Source organism: Danio rerio, chromosome 3 (genome assembly GCF_052040795.2).
Source record: "Danio rerio strain M-AB ecotype USA chromosome 3, GRCz13ab, whole genome shotgun sequence".
Classification (NCBI taxonomy): domain Eukaryota; kingdom Metazoa; phylum Chordata; class Actinopteri; order Cypriniformes; family Danionidae; genus Danio; species Danio rerio.
Window position 1 is genome coordinate 33,939,248 of NC_141023.1, and position 20,772 is coordinate 33,960,019.

At 37.9% G+C, this 20,772-nt stretch overlaps 1 long non-coding RNA gene across 1 annotated transcript in view; it reads right to left on the bottom strand.

Moving 5' to 3' along the window:
- The window catches only part of LOC141381234 (uncharacterized), a 31,715-nt gene extending 11,630 nt beyond the window's left edge, over window positions 1-20,085 (bottom strand). The window contains exons 1-3 of the long non-coding RNA XR_015480998.1: window positions 19,929-20,085; window positions 16,365-16,459; window positions 14,909-14,973 (exon numbers count right to left, since the gene is read on the bottom strand). This is a non-coding gene — a long non-coding RNA (uncharacterized LOC141381234). The remainder of the gene's footprint in view (window positions 1-14,908; window positions 14,974-16,364; window positions 16,460-19,928) is intronic.
- Between the last annotated feature and the right edge of the window lie 687 nt (window positions 20,086-20,772).

Below are 20,772 nucleotides of genomic sequence, written 5' to 3' on the forward strand. Positions count from 1 at the left end.
TGTGGTCTATATATTATATATTGAATGTATTTGAAACTCAAACATAAACTTGTATTTCATATTTTGCCATATATCAGATTTTATATTTAAAAAAATTATGGTTCTAACTCTCACATTTACAGAAATGTTTCAAATTGCCAGACATTGATTTACACTGTATTTAGCAGGTACATAACATCATAAGACGTTAATATAAGGTTAGGTTTTGGTCATGATGTCAGGTGACCAAAATTCAATGTCTAGCCAGCAACTAAGGACAACATTATTTTGACGTCTAATACTGACATCAAATTATGTTGATATTTGGTTGATTTTTGGTTGTGTTGGAAAGTGACCAGAATCCAACGTTTGGTAGATGTTATAGTGGTAACGTCTACACAATGTCAAGGTGTGACATGATTAGACATTGATATTTGGTTGATTTTAGGATGGACGCTGGACATTGACATCAACCCGATTTTCATTTCCAAACAAAATCCAACGTCTCTACAATGTTGGAGTACAACGTAAAAATGACATTATGTTGACATCCTGTGCCCGCAGGGAACTGTGAACTATGAGACTGTATTGTAAACCATGACATTTAAAAGCTTAAAGGTGTGATATGAATCAGTCTTGCTCATAAATGGCTGATAAATTTCAGCGGAGAAGAAATGGAGGAAGCACTATTTCCTGCATCACGATTTAACAAGCGCATGGGGTTGCTGTGGGGCATTTTGGATGGTAGCTCGGTTTAGTTTGTTGGCCAAATGCACCTATTTTCTCACTCGTTATTGACCAGGGGCATCCAGTCCTGCTCCCCGAGGGCCACTGTCCTGCACAGTTTTGTTCTATTCCCAAGTAAACACAATTTCAGCCCAAAGCTTTTCAAATGTTGAAATATTCAGGCTTACTAGAAACCTCCAAGTAAGTGTGTTGGAGCTCATTTTTGTACACCCTTAAGGAGCAGGATTGGACACTCCTTGTATAAGCATTGTGTCCACCAGAGCATTTTTAGCCAGCTGAGAGTGCAGTGCTTTTCTGAAAGTGCCTATCCATGGGTTTTTTGTAAGTACTTCTACAGTACTTTATGATTATTATGATTATTATTGATTAATTTGTCTGATAACTGACATTTTGGTCATCTGGGCAAGTCAGTTAGTACATTGTGTACTCAGAGACCAGCAGTATTCATTTCTTTATTTTTTCTTTTGCTGTGCTTGTTGGTATTAGCCCCGCCCCATCCTCTTCTGTTATTGGACAGTTTAAGATGAGTGATTTACACAATTTTAGACATTCTCTCAGCGACTATGAAAAAAAAAAACACTAGCTGAGTGCTGATATAACTGCTTTGTGCCTTGTCAAACTGCTAAATGTGCCTCTCCCACTGAAAATTATTGAAAAAATAGCTAGATTTTGGGATAAATAATTGTTGTTCAGGCCTCATTTTGTTTTTAAAAGATGTCTAATAGATGTCTAAACATAGTTGTCTTGGCTAAAACAAGGCTAAATTTGGGCTGTCAGTAAAAATCTAATAGACGTCTAAGAATCAAATGAACAGAAATAAATGATTACACATAAAGTCTGTCTAATCTGTCTATGTAACGACATATGCTTTAATGCTAGTCCTTCCCATCCCACTGTTACCAAATGCCTGTCAGAACATGTCTCAATCTCCGCCTCGGCTGCATAAGATAAACAGCACAGTGACAGACATGAAGGGAGCAGATCTCACGTAATGTTTGTGACATATACTAAAGTAAGAACTTTCCCAATGATTATTTGATGTATTTGTTGTGGAGTTGCAACAAAGCTCCTTAAGTTTACACACACACACACACACACACACACACACACACACACACACACACACACACACACACACACACACAGAGAGAGAGAGAGACAGAGAGAGAGAGAGAGAGAGAGAGACAGAGAGATAGAGAGACACACACACACACATGCACGCACGCATAGCATGCATGTTTAACATTGCACTGTTTTTACCCAGCAAATGTGACAGAATGGACGTCAATATCCACTGCTGTATGGATATCCTTTCTGTTAATGTACAAAATAAGTCTGATTTAACGTCCACAAACCTATATTGAAGAATCTTCTTTTATAAGTGTACAGACACAACCGGATGGGGTGATAAAGTAAAGATGGTAAAATTGCTGTAATACATTACAAACATACTGTATTAAAAACATATTAAACGTGTGATGATGATTGATAATCACAGAAAGCTGAAAAGATCTTTTAATTCCAGTTGCGTTGCGCACGTACTGTGTTAAGGATATGATTATACGCAATACTACGGCTAATACGCAGCTGTCAGTCAAATCAGGTGGTAAAACCTTATACGTTACATTGTGGTGGGCCTTAAAATGGGAGGGATTTGGGTCCTAATTTAATGTCAGGAAATAAAAAAGAGACTTATTGTCTATATATCCCCCCAATATTACTGTGGACACACTATATGTGCACACAGATCTGACCAAACCGCTTCCAAAAGATGATTTTCATCATAGGTGCCCTTTAAATTGTGATTGCTTGTGGTATAATAACACTTGCTGGATGTGTGCTGGTCAGACAGGCTAGATCTGATTTATATGTCTTGGAGTCTATAATCTAACAAAGAGCACAATTCAACAAAACACATTATTTGAACAGAAAAGTGCAGACTGAACAAGTCTTGCATTGTGAAGTTCTGTTAAACACTGTTATTAGCACGTTAGCAAGCAGTGCTAATGACAAAGGTTGCTATCAGAGAGATTTTCTATAAATTATATGAGAGAGACACCCTAAACAAGTCTTTGCATCTTGTGTATGTGTGTGCGTGTGTGTTGGGCATGCTGTGTTGACCTGCGGAGTTCTGCCAAATCAGCACAGCACGGCTCTGACAAACACTCTGTTTTTCAGCCCTCTCCCAATGAGCCGTTACACTGAGTTAGTCAAACATGAGGCGGAACAGCTCACAGGCTGCAGTCTTCCTCAGAAAGCAGACTGCCGACCTCTTCACACATGCACACACTCTCAGACACACACCATTGCAGCATCTGTTCTCTAAACCATTACTGCTACAAGCCTCGTTCACACCAGCCTGCATCAATTCTTTCCTACTAATTAACGTAGTCTCATAGAGCGCTTGGATCTCTGTATTTGAGGACTGTCACATTGCAGATCAGTTTCAAATCATAGCACAGCCTGACATTAAAAGGATGTTCTCGAAAAAATAAAAACAAATTACATCCAGCTGTGGTGATGTGTGCTGTTTTTGCATCACAGCACTTCTGGTGAACCTACATTATATAAGGTCTTAAGCTGTTACTATCTCTCCCTCTCTCATGTCGTTTCCAACATGTATGATTCTGTTGTACAAAAAGAAGAAGATATTTTAAACATTATAGAATGTTTGTTTTTGTTTTGTTCATATGAAAGTCAACAGGACTGAATTATGTTTTTGGAATACATTGATTTTACCTTACTGTATTTTCCAAATATCTTTCACATATATAGAATCAATTAAAGTCTAAGATTTATAATGGCAGGAATTTTCTGATGGATGTCCGCTCCAGGCTGGAGTAACCAGCCTGATCTCACGAGGAAACAGTGTTTTACGTTTTGTCAGTTTAGTGGCTAATTCGTACGAATTCGTACTAGTTCAGTCGTGCGAAAGTGTACGACTCTCTGCAGCTCTCAAAGTGTCGCTCATTGAAGTTAAGCAGGGCTGTGCCCAGTCAGTGCCTGGATGGGAGACCACATATGAAAGCTAGGTTGCTGCCGAAAGTGGTGTTAGTGAGGCCAGCAGGCGTGCTCAACCTGTGGTCTGTGTGGGTTCTAACGCCCCAGTATACTGATGGGGACTCTATACTGCTCAGTGAGTGCCTTCTTTCAGTGAGACGTTAAACCGAAGTCCTTAAAAATCCCAGGATGTCCTTAAAAAAATGAGTAGGGGTTTAAACCCAGAATCCTGGGCAAATTTACCCACTGACCTCCTAACCATTTCCATATCATAATTGGCTTCATCACTATGTCGTCTCTCCACCAATCAGCTAGTGTGTGGTGTGTGGACAGGCGCAATATGGCTGCCATTGTGTCATCCAGGTGGCGTGTCAGGTGAAATGTCTAGAAAAGAGCTATGTAAATGTAAGGAATTATTATTGCTGGCAATGCAGTGGCGCAGTAGGTAGTGCTGTCGCCTCACAGCAAGAAGGTTGCTGTGTTGCTGGTTCGAACCTCGGCTCAGTTGGCGTTTCTTTGTGGAGTTTGCATGTTCAGTTCATTCAATTTGCTTTTGTATAATGTTATTATTATTAGCAGTATTATTTATTATATACATATTTATATTTGTTTTATTAAAAACAAGCTAAGATTTGTCCACCTGTCAGGTTTTAGACCATATGGGGCACAGCATGTGTTTTAGGATATAACTCAGGTTTTTGAACACACTTCGTTATTATTGTTCATTTATTCGTTTGCTGGAAATTAGAACTGAATTTATAAATAGTTTTGAAACAAATCTTTGCGCTTAACAAACAAAATTAATTATTTATAGGCTAATTGATGTCTGTGCATAAAGGTTTCCCTATCCACGAGAGCGAAAGTGAAACTAGATTATGAGATGCCTTATCTCTCATTCTCGCGCGGTAGATGCTCTGTTTAACTGTTTTCTTGCTAGTGAAATGCTTAGTTTTTCCACCTACACTTACTTTACGTCATGTAAATAGCAAATGCGCTTATGGCGCAACGCAACTGGCTCTTAAAGGGAATGGGAGATGAGACTCTGATTGGTTTATTCTCGAAACACACCTATAACTCATTAAGAAAATAAACTCAACCTTTTTAGACCATGCGTCAAGGCGCAAAGCGGATTTTTCTGTCCTTATATTAGCAAAAATGGATTCTGACACACCCAAAAAGCGTTTGCGCCCTGCGCTCTGCACTTTGCCCATGGATCGTCAAAATAGAGCCCGTTATGTGAGAGTACAACTGTTGATGCTTTTGAACTTGTGAGCAGAGGGGCCTACAAACTCATTGCGAGTGTTGAAGCTGCTTTTGCTGATGAAACAGCAAACTATCTTCAGTAAACTTTTCATTTGAAATTGAATCTCTTGACTCTTCTTTATCTGACAGACATTTTTGGGTTAAAACTGTAATGATCCTCACATTTATAATAAATATATGAGAGAAATGTAAATATCTAAGCTATTTCTTTAATTAACTTCAGACCTAATTATAATAAAATTGATTGAATCCCATGTCAAACGATTTTAACTAAAGCTATTCACAACTGAGAAGAACAGAAGTAATCAGCGCAAAAGAATAATACTAAGTAAATAATGTATCAAATCCTCCCATTAATCAAATTATTACAGATTTTGTGTGTGTGTGTGTGTGTGTGTGTGTGTGTGTGTGTTTATATAGAATGGTTTGTTTTTTTAAACAGAAGCTAAAAAATTTAATTTGGAAAGATGTAAAGGGAAGTAGAATAGAATCGAATAGAAAACATTAGAATAGACCATGGGGGTTATAATAATGATAATTCACCAGTGTAGCAAATATCTGACTTGACAGACATGTAATGTGAATTTTCGGTGAATTCTGCAGCATTGCCCTGTCCTTTGTAGTCTTTGCGGAATAAAATACACCCTTTGTGAGTCCGGTGCTTTCCTGCGGCAGAACTGTTACATGTCATTAGTGTCATGATGTAATAAACCACACATTTGTTATGTTTCACTGAGTCCAAACATCTCCAATAGACCTAAACTTCCTTCTTTCTTGTTTGGTGAGATAGGAATTATGCGACAAAATGCCAGGTCACGACTCTTTGTGCGAATGTGCTGTTCAGCCATTAGCAGGGGACACTTTAAGTCTAACAATTAGTAAACACGATTACATCTTCTCTTATATTCATTTTTCCATATTAAATGCAGTTCAGCTGAAAATGTCAAGCGTGGGGCTGTGCATTTTCTCTAATGAGTATTCAGTGGCTGCATAATTCAAATTGCATTGCAGGAACAGGGCAGAATCTTAATGTGTGACCGCTTTTGTAGTCTAGGGATTGTTTACTCCTGAAGTCAGAAATGATATTGCAGATTAAGTGGAATAATTTAATATAACAAATAAATTAATTGTAGATTACAAATCCTAAAAGCAAGTGATTAAAAGCATTATTAACGTCATTCTAGGCCACCAAACATATAAGCAAATAAGTCAAATGGATCCTAAGACTGTTTGTTTCTCTGCTGAAGCTCAAGATGCGGTTTATATTAGAGCTGCAGAAATAATTGTAAGTGATTTTAATGTGCATTTTGTCAGTAAAGCCAGTTGTGTAATCAGTATTAAATCTACAGCACATGCTTTCAGCACAATTTTGGAGCACCATTTTCTATACAGAACCATATTTCATTGACAATCTTAACAAAAATCGTGGAATCATGAATTTAGTTGCCATTTGAAAGTCAAAATTGGAAATAATCATTAAGTGATTTGATAGCTGTTTGGATCGCTTCTCAGTGAACTATGGCTCTATACATCTGAAAGCATGTGAAAATACATTATTATTACATACTCACCTTATAACTTCATAATCATAACTCAAATCATTCTGCCATTCAATCATAAAAAAAATTAATCATAACTAATTCTGTAAGATGATTCTGTTGTTGTGTGTTTATTAGGAAAATTAATTCAATAAAAGCACTTAAATCTTCAGTTATGTCTGAAATCGCATACTACAGTATGCAAGCTGAGTAGTCATGTGTAAATGGTAGGGTTGGGCATCTAAGCTATAATGCCGATCCGATACGCATCTCGATACAAAGAATACGATCCGATATATTAGCGATACATTTGTGACATATTGCGATGCGACACGATACGATTTACACCCATATCACGATACGATGCGATAATTCAGCACTAACTAATTAGATCAAGTTTATGAGATTATGTGAAAGAGGATGCTGTGCCATTGAATGAGTTTGATTGATTATTTATTAACCAAGCAAAACCAAGACTTTTTTTTACAAACTGGCTTTTCTCTCAGAGCCAGAGTGTCAGTTTACAGTAGAGGGCCATTTTAGAACATATAGCACATATTATTTAAGGATTTTCAAGATAAACAAAATGTATAAGTGCAATATATATTAAAATATATATATTTGCACTCTTTCAACATAAAGGTTTAGCATTGCACAACAAGAATTGTGATTTAACTTTTCAACTATGAAAACAAGTTTTACAAAGATATATTTTGCCACTGAATATTCAAAACTTAAGGTCGTGAACTAGCAGTGTTATGCTGCTTTGAAACATCACTGTCACTGTAAACAACAGGCTAATAAAAATATAACAAACCAGCAATCTTCTAGCTGTGAGGTGGTCAAACTACCCACTGTGCCACCGTGACGCCCATTATTTTTATCATTATTATTAATAATATTATTATTATTATTATAATTAAATAAAAAGTAACAGAAGGAGGTGTTCAAAACCTTCGTTCTCCGTGACACTAGGCTGAATATCTTTGCAGATCTTTCCGCAACACCCCCCCTTACCACCCGCATCCTCAGTTATGTCCGCGACACCTCCATCAGCGCCCGCTTGTCCTCAGTTATATCCGCGCATAGGGCGGAAGAATAGAGGTCCGCGACACCCGCGCGTCCTCAGTTATATCCGCGCATAGGGCGGCAGAATAGAGGTCCGCGACACCGGCGCGTCCTCAGTTATATCCGCGCATAGGGCGGAAGAATAGAGGTCCGCGACACACGCGCGTCCTCAGTTATATCCGCGCATAGGGCGGCAGAACAGAGGTCCGCGACTCCGGCGCGTCCTCAGTTATATCCGCGCATAGGGCGGCAGAATAGAGGTCCACTGGAAGATGGAGCTTTCACAACAACACAGTGGCGCCGCTTCAAGTGAGATTTCAGATTAGTCGTACTGCCCGTGTATTTTACAGATGCGCGGCACACTTTTGCAAATTGCATCTGTCCTGTCATGTCGTCCATCCTTAAATCCATAATGTTGCCATACTTTAGATTTAAAACTCAGTGGGGAATAAAATGTTTGTTTTGCTTCTCGCGCTTTCTGAGGGCGCACCACTAGCTTCATCCGCACACCTGATACAGTTGTAGTGTAAGTGTACACATCCGCAAATCCGTTGCTAAGGCTTACTTTAAGTAGGTCGATTAAATTATGCGCCAAAAACAGGTTGACAACACTTGTTAATAAATAAAAAATACATTCTATATTAAAAATATAAGCTGTATCTTGGAAAAACCGATGCATCTCGCAAAAACCGATGCATCTCGATTTGCTTCCAAAATTTCATTCATCCTCTGCTGCTCTACCGATGCACTCGCATCGTGCACGCGCATGACCGCGTATCGATACATATCGGTTAATCTTCCCATCCCTAGTAAATGGTAAATGGCGGGTGTAGAACATCCATGTTCCTACTACATTCATACATATGTATAGATTGTACTTTTCTAACAGTTGTGTAGATGCACTGTTCTGTTTGATTTCAAATGTCTTTTTTGTGGTGTATTTGCAGCTTCCACAAGAGAGCACCCTCTGCCCTTTTGGAGGAGATGTACTGGTCACAGAGCAGAGCTGTGCTTTCCTGACAAGATGTGCATGAGAATTACAGCTTTTGCAGAACTGCAATCTCATTTTATCATTTATTAATCATGCAGCCCTAGTTCATATCATCTGCAATCTTCTAAAAAAACATGATCAGGCTTGACAGAATTGTGGAGTACATATATCTTGGGTGCTGTTTTTCTTAAAGCTAAGGCAGTGGTCACCAAACTTGTTCCTGGAGGGCCGGTGTTCTGCAGATTTTAGCTCCAACCCTAATCAAACACACCTGAACAAGCTAATCAAGCTCTTACTAGGTATACTTGAAACATCCTAGCATGTTTGTTTAGGCAAGTTGGAGCTAAACCCTGCAAGGACACCGGCCCTCCAGGACCGAGATTGGTGACACTCAGCTAAGGGCAGTGGCGTAGCGGACGGGCCCGCAGATTTTAATAGATTTTAATGATTTTCAATAATTAAAAATCCACCGGCGAACGCAATAATCAAACTCTTGGGAACAACTGTGGTCGGAACCAAAGTTCACAGGTCTGTGTTCTCTGAACACCTCTCAAGCGGTGGACTACTTAATTCTGATTGTTTGCCGCCAATGTTGCCAACTTAGTGACTTTGTCACTAGATTTAGCGACTTTTCAGACCCCCTTAGCGACAAATCTAGCGACTTTTTTGTGTGTTATTGGAGATTTTTTTAGACTGTCATTTGTCCATACTGTACCGTCCCTACTCTTCTCAACGAGCTGCGTGTGATGCCGCCGGCCCCTCCCCCGCCTCACAGCACTGACAGGCGGCCCAGTCAGTCCTCTACAGCAGCCTCTCCCACCTGCAGCCCGAGAGCAGATCACCCCTCTGCGTACCGACGACAAATGATTTAGCACAGGCAGTGTGAAGGTATTCCCCTTGTACAGTCAAACCGATCTACTTCTACTTTATTTTAACTATTTAATTGGACCGTTTATTCTTTTCTTGTTCACAATCACAGATATTAGTGACAGTTTCTGAACTTGTCTGAGTTTATTACACATGAGATATTACTGCACATTTACTACATATCTATAATGACATACTGTATTCAACCAGCAATGCATTTAGTTAAATAAACATGCTTATATAAAGTGTAGTGCAATTATAAATACCCCTTTATTAATTATAGGCTGTTAAACAGAAACGGTAGAACGTGATGACGCCAGTGATATGCAAATTGACGTATGACGTATCCTCCCCCCTCCCTTCATCAGGGGGCCCCGTTAGCGATCCCTGCAGGGGGGCCTCTGCATTTTGCGCTACGCCACTGGCTAAGGGGAAACAATTTTCATGTGTTTTGGACATTCATTTACAAAAAAACACACACTGTAGGGTTAAAGATGCAAACTCTTGAAAAATGTTTGATTTTTTTTATTATATTATTATTTGATGTGTGCAAACTCCAAGAATGCAAATTTGTGAAAACAAAGCTCACATTCTGTTTTCAGTCTAAAGGCTTGAACACACAACCAGACTCTATCTGTCAGTGTTTCTATACAAAGTGACCTTGACAACTACTAGTCTGACATGTAAAATACATTAACTAATTTACTTGGATTCATGTGTAAAGGATTGTTTTGACAATGACTATTTTTACAAATGCACCAGTAATAATGGACAGAAACCGGATAAATGGCAATATATGCAAATTATGACATAAAAGATTGAATTTGGATCATAACACATATGTAAGATATATTTTAAAATATTGCAAAAGGGCCATTTCCAAAACATTTTTCAACAATTGGAATTACAAATGGGCAACACAGTGGCGCAGTGGGTGGCACTGTCGCCTCACACCAAGAAGATTGCTGGTTTGAGCCTCGGTCATTTGGCATTGCTACTGTATGTGGAGTTTGCATTTTCCTTCATGTGTTTGCGTGGGTTTCCTCTGGGTGCTCCGAACATGGGCTACAGGTGAATTGAATAAGCTAAATGGCCACTAGTATATGTGTGGGTGTGAACGTGAGAGTGTATGGATGTTTTTCAGTGCTGGGTTATGGCTGGAAGGGCATCCACTGCCTTAAACATATGCTGGATAAGTTGATGGTTCATTCTGCTGTGGCGAACCCTGATTAATAAAGGGACTAAGCTAAAAAGAAAACGCATAAATGAATGGAATTAAAAACATGCACATATTTTCAAATTTCTTAGCTATAATTTTATATGTATGCTCATACAGTATATGATCTTATATCAGCATCATATTGGATGTGAATATGTCAAACAAACAAAATAAAGGCTTTATCACAGTGAGATGTTTACAACACAATCAAATGCCTTTACTTCTGTTGACATGATTCTTTCATTATTCTTATCATTTGCTTATAGAATCATGTTTATTATACACATAATCAGCATTAATTGATGCGGCGGCATGTACAAATGTAAAACTGTTTTCCATGGTGGTTATTTGTCATTTTGATGACATCACAAAAAAAACAAAACATTTTTTTAAGCTCAGTCTCTGGATGAAGGTATACAGTGCAGAAGATGCATGCCATGAAATTAGTGTGAACAACTCACAGCATTTGTGTGCATCCGAGCAAAAGCACACTTTGTTATTTGATCACGGTGTTTACATGGCTGTTTTTTGCAATTGCCTTATATCACATGGTTTAATAAAATTATTGTTACTATTACGAACTTAAACACGTTAGTTTTTATAAAAGAATGTGTTTACATGTTCATTACATTCATTCCATTTAATTAGAATGTTACCAAAATCGGATTATAATTGCATGAGGACGCCTGCAATAGACTAATGGGAAAACATGTATTTCGGTGTGTGATTTCTAAAGGAAGCCTATTTTAGTGCAAGCAGCTGCTGCTGAGCCACAGAGACTCTGAATGAGGAGCAGAGGAGCGTCTGGTTGTCTGGCAACGAGGTGAAAGAGGTGAAAGTGGGAAGCAGAAGACTGAAACAGTGAAGTGACACAGTTCAGAGATCAGCGGCTGATGAATCTTAATCTATCAGCTCCCTATTGGCCTTTATCTGGGTTAATAATACAGCACTAGAGGAAGGATTAGTCATTTTTTCAGACAGTTTCAATTCTTTCTTTCTTTCTTTCTTTCTTTCTTTCTTTCTTTCTTTCTTTCTTTCTTTCTTTCTTTCTTTCTTTCTTTCTTTCTTTCTTTCTTTCTTTCTTTCTTTCTTTCTGTTTACTGCTGTCTTGTATTTTGTCTGTAGACTAATAGTTATTCATTTTAATTTCTGCCATTAGAATTAATTCTCATTTTCATTTTTTACCACTCTTACAGTACTTTTTCAATTAAATGCATTTTATCAGTTTCCCATATTTTTTTTAAATAAAGAGTGTATCACAAAATGGTACCAAATGTAACATCATGTTATATTTTCCAAGTGTTTTGGGGGTAAACAAAGGTTTGGTGAAAAAAAAACCTGACTTTTAAAATTGAACAGAAATCCCAATAGTATCTGGATGCAGCCTTGTTGATGCAAGCTGAGACTGTATATCTAAGAAATGTAATGTCAGACATAATGCACTCAATGGAGCTAGCGACTGTAGGTGGGTTAGGTGAGCGCATTGGATACAGCTCAGATTGCACTGCACCAGGTCTGCATCCAGACCCCTCTCCTGATATTGTCTCTTAGCTTTTGTGCATGACTGCATATTCATTAAACAATCAGTATGACTGTTTACATAGACCAAAAAGTTGTGAGAAAATAGAGATTCATCCGAAATTGAGTACAAAATGCAATCCCTACTTTTCTTTCTGTGGTAAATATGCCTGCTCATGTTCATCTGTCAACAATCATTCTGACCGTCATCTGTCTGCTAAAGTTATCCAGAGATATTCAACTCAGTGAAGAAGCTATATGTGTTTCGGGAGATTTATAAGCGAATATTCATATTTTATTTATCTTGACGGTATATGAAAATGTAAAATAAAGGTATACAGGATTGAAAGGATTGAATGAAAATAAAATGGTTTATTTATCCAACAACCAATGCTCTTAGTTTGACACTCAAGGTCTCTTAGATCTATATTCACATCTAAAATGGTTTCTGTGTTGAAATAAAAAAAGTAGCTATTTAGGATAACTTGGAAATAAACATTAAACTTTTCTCTTTAGAAACCACCAGCTAAATACACCTCAGATCAAAATTGAACTTGTGTTACTTTTACTTAATGTGTGTTTGCTTTCAAGTGATTTTGTGATTTCCTTTACCAATAGTCAAAGTAACATAATTGCATTTTGCCACTTAGTTCCGACAAGATTAAATTAGTAAAGACTGGAAACACTAAAGAGGGATTTCTAGATCTTTTGCTGTGCTCGTTTGTACAGCTGCACAGTTTAACCAAAACTGTTACAATAATAAACTGTGAAAAAATAATAATATTTTAAATATGAATTACTTTCAAATAGGAAGTTAATTCAAAATATTATTACACGTAAAATAGTTTACAACTACAAAATATTTTCAGAGTTTATGGTATTGTATTGAAGTCCCTAAACCACAAGACGCATGGGACTGGCACATGTACAAATGCCCATTAAAGGCAGCTCGAACTCACGAAGGAGCATGGATTGATTATTTTTTTTAATTCTGTATTTATTTTTATTTAATAATCACACATCTCATTTACAATCATATTTATACACTTACCGGCCACTTTATTAGGTGCAGCAGTCCAACTGCTTATTAACGCAATTTCTAATCAGCCAATCACACGGCAGCAACTCAGTGCATTTAGGCATGTAGACATGGTCAAGACGATCTGCTGCAGTTCAAATTGAGCATCAGAATGGGGAAGAAAGGTGATTTAAGTGACTTTGAATGTGGCATGGTTGTTGGTGCCAGGCGGGCTGGTCTGACTATTTCAGAAACTACTGATCTACTGGGATTTTCATGCACAACCGTCTCCAGGGTTACAGATAATTGTCCAAAAATGAGAAAATATCAAATGAGGAGCAGTTCTGTGGACACAAATGCCTTGTTGATGCCACACTGGTCTGAGCTGATACAAAAGGCAACAGTAACTCAAATAACCACGCGTTACTCGTAACGACCATGGTATGCTGATCTCTGAACGCACAGCACGTTAAAATTTGAGGATTTAAATTTGGCATCAACAACATGAAAGCATGGACCCATCCTGCCTTGAATCAATGGTTCAGGCTGGTGGTGTAATGGGGTGGAAGACATTTGCTTGGCACACTTTGGGCCCATTAGAGTTAATTAATCAACACCACAGCCTACTTGAGTATTGCTGACCATGTCCATCCATTTATGATCACAGTGTACTCATCTTCTGATGGCTACTTACTGCGGGATAACATGTCATAAAGCATGAATGATCTCAGACTGGTTTCGTGAACATGACAAAAAGTTCACTGTACTCAAATGACCTTCAGAGTCACCAGATCGTAATCCAATAGAGCACCTTGGGATGTGCTGGAACGGGAGATTCACATGGATGTGCAGCCAACAAATCTGCAGCAACTGCAAACTTGATATTTTTAAAAAATATATATATACATAGCATATTTTGCCTATTTATTTGATATAGTGTGTGTGTGTGTGTGTGTGTGTGTGTGCACGTGTACGTGTGTGTGTGTGTGTGTGGGTGTGGGTGTGAGTGTGAGTGAGTCAGTGTGTATTTCCTCCATGTTTAAAGACGACAATGCTCTGCAGTGCTAACCGTAGGAGAATGCACACCTCTGGACCTCCGCCCCTGTAAGCAGCCATGCTAATTAGATACACATTAAATCAAAGCAGCGTGCCGCTGAAGTTAATTGATTTTTATCCAGTGCCTCTGTAATTACATTGTTGTTTTTAAGTGGTTAAACCTCCCGTGTGTCACCGAGGCCAGTATCACAGAGCCAGACCAGGATCCTGTACTCTTCAAGAGTGTTATTAGCAGAACGGGCCACGCCACTGCAATCAAACTCATAGATGCCTTCATTAAAGCATAATTGCTCTGTCAAAGGGCTGCTTCCTGTATTGTGCTTTTCATTACAAACCCTACAAAATAAAAAAAAAAGTTTTGTGGCATATTTATTAGATCTGAAGGCATCCGCAAGTATTGTGAAAATTAATTCTTGTCCTTTCCAACCATTTAGTGCTAAAAGCTTGTCAACTGCAATGGTTTCCAGGTGCAGGGCTGGCCTGAGTTTGCAACATGGGCTCATTTTGAAAACGTAGCCCTTTTTGCATTTCTGGAGATCATGAATTATGTAGCCAGAGCTATGTATGGCTGCATTTCATCTTTAAAACGAATACTAAGGGGCGGTATGATGCTGTTCCTCTTCTCCCTTATGCTGATCGCTTACCTGGATATGGTTGGCTTTGCCGCTGTTAACAGTTTGTCCAGTAACTCGACACCTACGTTCATGGACTTGAGATCAGGAGCGGAGTTGACCGTAACGGCGGTCCGGTGAAGAACGGTTCCAATAAGCAGGTAAGACAAAAAACAAACAAACAAACATGTTAATAACAGGATGAGAATGTGTTAAACTGAAAACTATAAAAATCAGGGGGCTTTTCTTTTTTTGGATTGCTTTATAAAACATTTCAGTTGGGTTAAAGGAAGGGGGTGGGAGGGTCAATAGGTGCTTTTTAAAATACTATTGGTTGGGTTTAGGGAAGGGGTATCAGCCTGCTGGTCAGTCAATCTATCGACAGTGGCCTCAGGTGGGTTCACGTGAGAACAGCAGGTGTGAATGGCACTCGCGAGAGAAATTTGAGATCTGAAAAAGCATATAGAGCGGATTCACAAAAACAAGATTCACGAAAACAAAAACTGCAAAAAAACTGCAAAAAAAAAAAAAAAAAAAAGTAGCTCCTGGGATGTATTTTGCTCTCTCTAGAAATGAACATAGGGGTACATAATCAGAATGAGCCTGGGTTGTGTGTTTTTGTGGGTCTTAAAGAAAGATCAAATAAAATCACTAATTCTATATCATAGGTTCTGAAGAACACCAAATCAAAAGATGAGATATTAAACACTAATCAGGATTATAGATTCAGATTTTTTCCCAGTTTGGTGTTAACTTCTGCATGAGTTAGAAAATTACAACGTTTATTTTGCTAGCTCACATTGCTATACTTTAGGTGAGCAATTTATCTGTGCAAGTGAATCCACTGAAAAAAAGTTGAATTAATATCGAATTAAAATGGGAGCATTTGCTTCTTTCTTTGGAGTGGCAGTCCTTCTCTGTTGACATCAGTTTGATGCTTCAGCCACAACATTCTTAATTTGTGCCTCTTATAAGTTTGCTATAAGAAAATGATGAGCAAAAAAGAAAGCCCCGCCCTCTACTCTATTCAGTTTCAGTTGGAAGCACATACGTCAATAAACATCTTGGCAACTTTTGGTTCACTTACACTGTAATCTAGTGGTGGAAAATTTCTTAATCTGACAAAAATCCAACTAACAGTCTTAGTCTTGATAAAAAGCCCTTCTGAAGTGACAGAAAATCTTTGACAGCAGGTTGTCCAGATGAAAGACAAAGCGAATAAAGATAAAGAGAAGACTGTCATTCCAAATTTGTAATTTCTAGAGTATTGCATCTTTACAATGTCACCAACTCATTCAAGTCCCCCAAATGCTTGGTCATCCATGAAAGACAAAAGCGTGAGGGGTCAAGGTAATATAGAGAGCATCAATGGACAATCAGTTCAGCTTTGCAGCTGGAATTGCTCTCTTAACATTTAAGAGAATTTGGACAGAAAGCCCCCAGTGACCAAACCTGTCATCAGCAGAAAGAATCAAAAGGTCAGGCTGACCTTATCTAAGGAGCATGATGTGTGGACAGAAGAGGAGTCTTGTGTTCCCTTTTGTGATGAAAAGGTCCGATGGGAAACATCAATCTATGGAAAGACTGAATGATTGTTTTTTTTAAATAAACACAAAATATATTAATAACTAAATGAATACTTATTAAAATGAAAGCTTATAAATCACACAGGATGAGTTTAATCAGAGAGTAAAGCTGTACTGACTACTGTGATGGTTGGGGTTAGGGGTAGGGTTGGGTGAGGACAATAGAATGTACGGTTTGGACAGTATAAAATGAATGGAAACCTATGTAATGTACCTACTTTTTACAAAAACAAATGTGTGTGTGGGTGCGTGTGTGTGTGTGTTTTGGTAATCTTTAAACAAAGTCTGACCATTTGCTTCTGCATTTGGAGTGTTGGTCTTTCTCTGATGAATGTCAGTTTGATGCTACAATGACAATATACGCTTAACCGCACACCGCTTAGCTATGAAGGAATGATGTTCAAAAAGAAAGCAACTTTTATATAAAACTGGATTGGAAAACAAAATGGGCTCATCCAGCGAGATGAGTTTGAGGTAGAACTTTTTTGTTGAATCCAAAGTACAGAAAGTCTAATAGTTTATAAAAAGTATATTTTTAATTTTTACAAATAGTGCCACATATTAATTGAAACATTTACTCAATTATGGCTTGTAGTATTTTTACAAGGTTTTTAGTAGCATGGAATTATACACTTCACCTGTGAGCATTGAGTGTGAGTGTGTTCTAATTGCGGGTGATCATATGACATCGAGTGGTACTTTAACAAACCCATGCTTTCTTGCTGGTTGTGGAGAGCTGGATGTGAGTGCAGTTTCTGTGGTGATAGTGATTCTTATCTACAGGCACTGAAGGTGGAGAACAAGAGCCATGGCCAACATTCCAGCTCAGTAATTGTGTGTGGAGTGTGCACATTCTCTCTCTCTCTCTCTCCCTCCCTCCCTCCCTCCCTCTCTCTCTTTCTGACATTTCTCTTTTTGCCATTGTCTTTGCAGTGCGCGCACACACAAACACACACTCATATTTTCACTTGATGCACACTATGATTTCATAGAGGTAAGCATTTTCTCCATTTCTCACCCTCATGTGGTTTCAAAGTCTAAATATTTTTGTCCATCTTCAGAACACAAATTAAGATCATTCATTCATTCATTCATTCATTCATTCATTCATTCATTCATTCATTTTCTTTTCGGCTTAGTCCCTTTATTAATCCGGGGTCGCCACAGTCGAATGAACTGCCAACTTATCCAGCATGTTTTTTACGCAGCGGATGCCCTTTCTGCCGCAACCCATCTCTGGGAAACATCCACACACACACACACACACACACACACACACACACACACACACACACACACACACACACACACACACACACACACACACACACACTACGGACAATTTAGGCAACCCAATTCACCTGTACCGCATGTCTTTGGACTGTGGGGGAAACCGGAGCACCCGGAGGAAACCCACGCGAACGCAGGGAGAACATGCAAACTTTAAATGAAATTTCAGGAGGCTTGTACCCCGTTTATAAATAAATTAAAAGTCAATCCATGTGAGTCACACTTTTTAATTCAAGTCTGCTGAATAGATATGCTCACCTTATACAATGTTTTATTCACATATAAACACATTAATCATACCTGCTTGTGAACCTCATTGATTCTTACAGAAAATTGACTGAGCTTATGTGCACAAATTTGATTTCTGTAAACACTGTTTACATGTAAATAAAGCATAAATAAAACACCTTTGTTACATAAAGCTACCATTTCTTTCCAAAAGATGTGAATTGACATCATATGGATTTATTCAAACATTCATTGATTTATTCATTAATTGATTCATACATTTTAATATTTTTGAGTGTCAATCACTCAAACAAATGGTTGATTGTCATAACACAATGCTGGGTCAAAAATGGACAAACCCAAGTTTAAATTTAATTTAAATGATGCCTTGTAACTGAAAAGCAGGTCTTGTCTATATTTGACCCAATGTTAGATTACAACAACCCAGGATATTAAAAGTATAGTTTTAGCAAGAGACTTTCAAAGTAGGAAATGTCTTAGAATTTGTTAGTAAAACATTCATTTGTGTTCTGAAGTGAACATGAGTTTGGAACAATTGTGTGTATTCACAGCAGTATAATAGAAGAACCATTTTTGTTCCCCAAAGAAACTTCCTTTGAGAAGATTCCTTTAAAAATAAAAAAAAAATAAAAAAAAAATAAATGACCTTTTGTGAAAAGTAAAGCCTCCATAGAAATTCAAGTTTTGTTAAGAAAGCATCGGTGCCCTTAAATAACTATTGTGAAGAGTGTACACAGGCCCGGTGAAAGCAGTGGTTCTTTTTTCTTAAAAAGTGAAATTTTTATTTGCCTGATTTTCTATTGAATTATCATGTTAAAGCTGAAATAGCTTGTTGAATGGTCACCAAAACCACACTTTTTAATGTATCAAAAATATTTTCTAAAGTTTTAGAATAAAGAAATATAAACTTATTTAAAAATACAAATTTATTACATCATATATCGTTAGGGAATAAAGTAGCCTATTGTCATTTAATAAGCCAATAACAAGGTGGTCAGCACTTTCAACAGTCAGTCAGAATTTGACCATTTGAATAATAATCAATGCTATTAATAATAATAATTAGGGCTGGGTGATATGGCAAAAAAAGCAATATCTAATTATTTTCCATTTTGAACGATAGCGATATATATTTCGATATAAGTTGTTAAACATTTAGTTTCCTATCACACAGCAGAAATGTTAAATTTTATCAAACATCGAAATTTATAGCAATTCAATATAAGTTGGTCCAGCCCTAATAATAAAGTTGAGCTTCATGGTTTTTTTCTAGCCTCTCTTGTTGAAAAAGGACATTTTTGAAAAGATAACAGTAGCCTAATTATTATTAAATTAACTTTAATGTGGGACACTTTTGGTGCTCTACACCTTTTTTTATTAGTTGTTTTTAAAAATAAGATTTAGAATAAAAGTCATTATTTAACAACAATACAGTAGGTCCGTAGTGGTCTTAAAGCCTTTGATGGGTTATTTTCAGAATTTATGATGGCATAGCAATAAAAATAGGATAGGAATGGGACAAATTCTGGACCTCCCGAACCCCCCTTGGCTTATTGTAAATGCTACTGCATACAGTATATAACATATTTTTCCTTGTGTGTGTTTTAAGAGCACTGGAACAACCCTAGGCTTAGCAAACAAGGACTCAGTTGTCATTTAGGAACAATGTCTTCTTAAAGGCAAAGAGCAATAACAAGGAAACCTATATATAATTCTGAACCATATATAAAACACACACAAACCTTTCTTGAAGAGCATTTAAACTACTTTTACTTTATATAATCAAAGTTGAGAAATTTAGATGTGAACAACCGCATTAAGCGCTCACCACAAACAGAGCACAAGCCAAACATTTCACATCAACCTTTGCAAATGTGAAAATGTCAGCCAATTCCATCCTCTCCTCATAAAATCAAAGACCTCCTTACAGCCAGAAAATCTCTGCATTTTCCTCTATTTGTCCATCCTTCCATCTTTTGACGTCTCCTTCTGAAGGGGTGAGCGCAGCATAAAGAGAAGTGTCCTATTAAAATGTGCAGCGGCAGACAGGCTGCGGATGTGAGCGTCTGTGTGCTTTGTGTATGTGATGAGCGTAATTGCACATCAACACAGAGGAGAGTGAGGGACAAGGACGGCCTCCTCTGCCTCCCTCCGAGTGTTTTACACACAGACAGAGACAGAAAAGACAGCTCAGACTTTAGGAAAGCACTGGGCTAATGAGGAGCCTTTCGCCACCAGTCCCCTGAAAAGCGTTTCAACTTATCTCTCTCTTTTCTCTTCTCTTCATGGCTCGACAGTCACTCGCTGTGTTAACCAATTACTGTAACCAAACTAGTCAGCGAAAGATGCGAAACTGTGAGGGTGACCACAAGGACATGCTTTCGGCAAGGGCACTACATAGCGAAGCCTGAATACATGAATATTTGAAACAACACAGCAGATATAGTGGTGAGAAATTCTGCTTTTCAGTAACAGTTAACATTTAATTAATCTTAACAGCAGCCGCAGCAGTCTTTATGTAAATGCTACCTGTACCTGTCTGTAGAAAAAGACTTGTGTCCATAATTATGTGTATTCCAATCAAAGTAAGTCAGCTTTGTTAAAGGGCATGAAGAAAATGTGTAGGTAGCCTATAGTGTGTTCACAATCATATTGGAGTGATAAAAGCACAAGTCTCTTTTTTCAATTTTCTGACATTAAAATAGGATCCAAATCCCTCTTATTTTGAGGTCCACCACAATCTGATGTAGGAGTGCTGTTCCTCGCCCACTG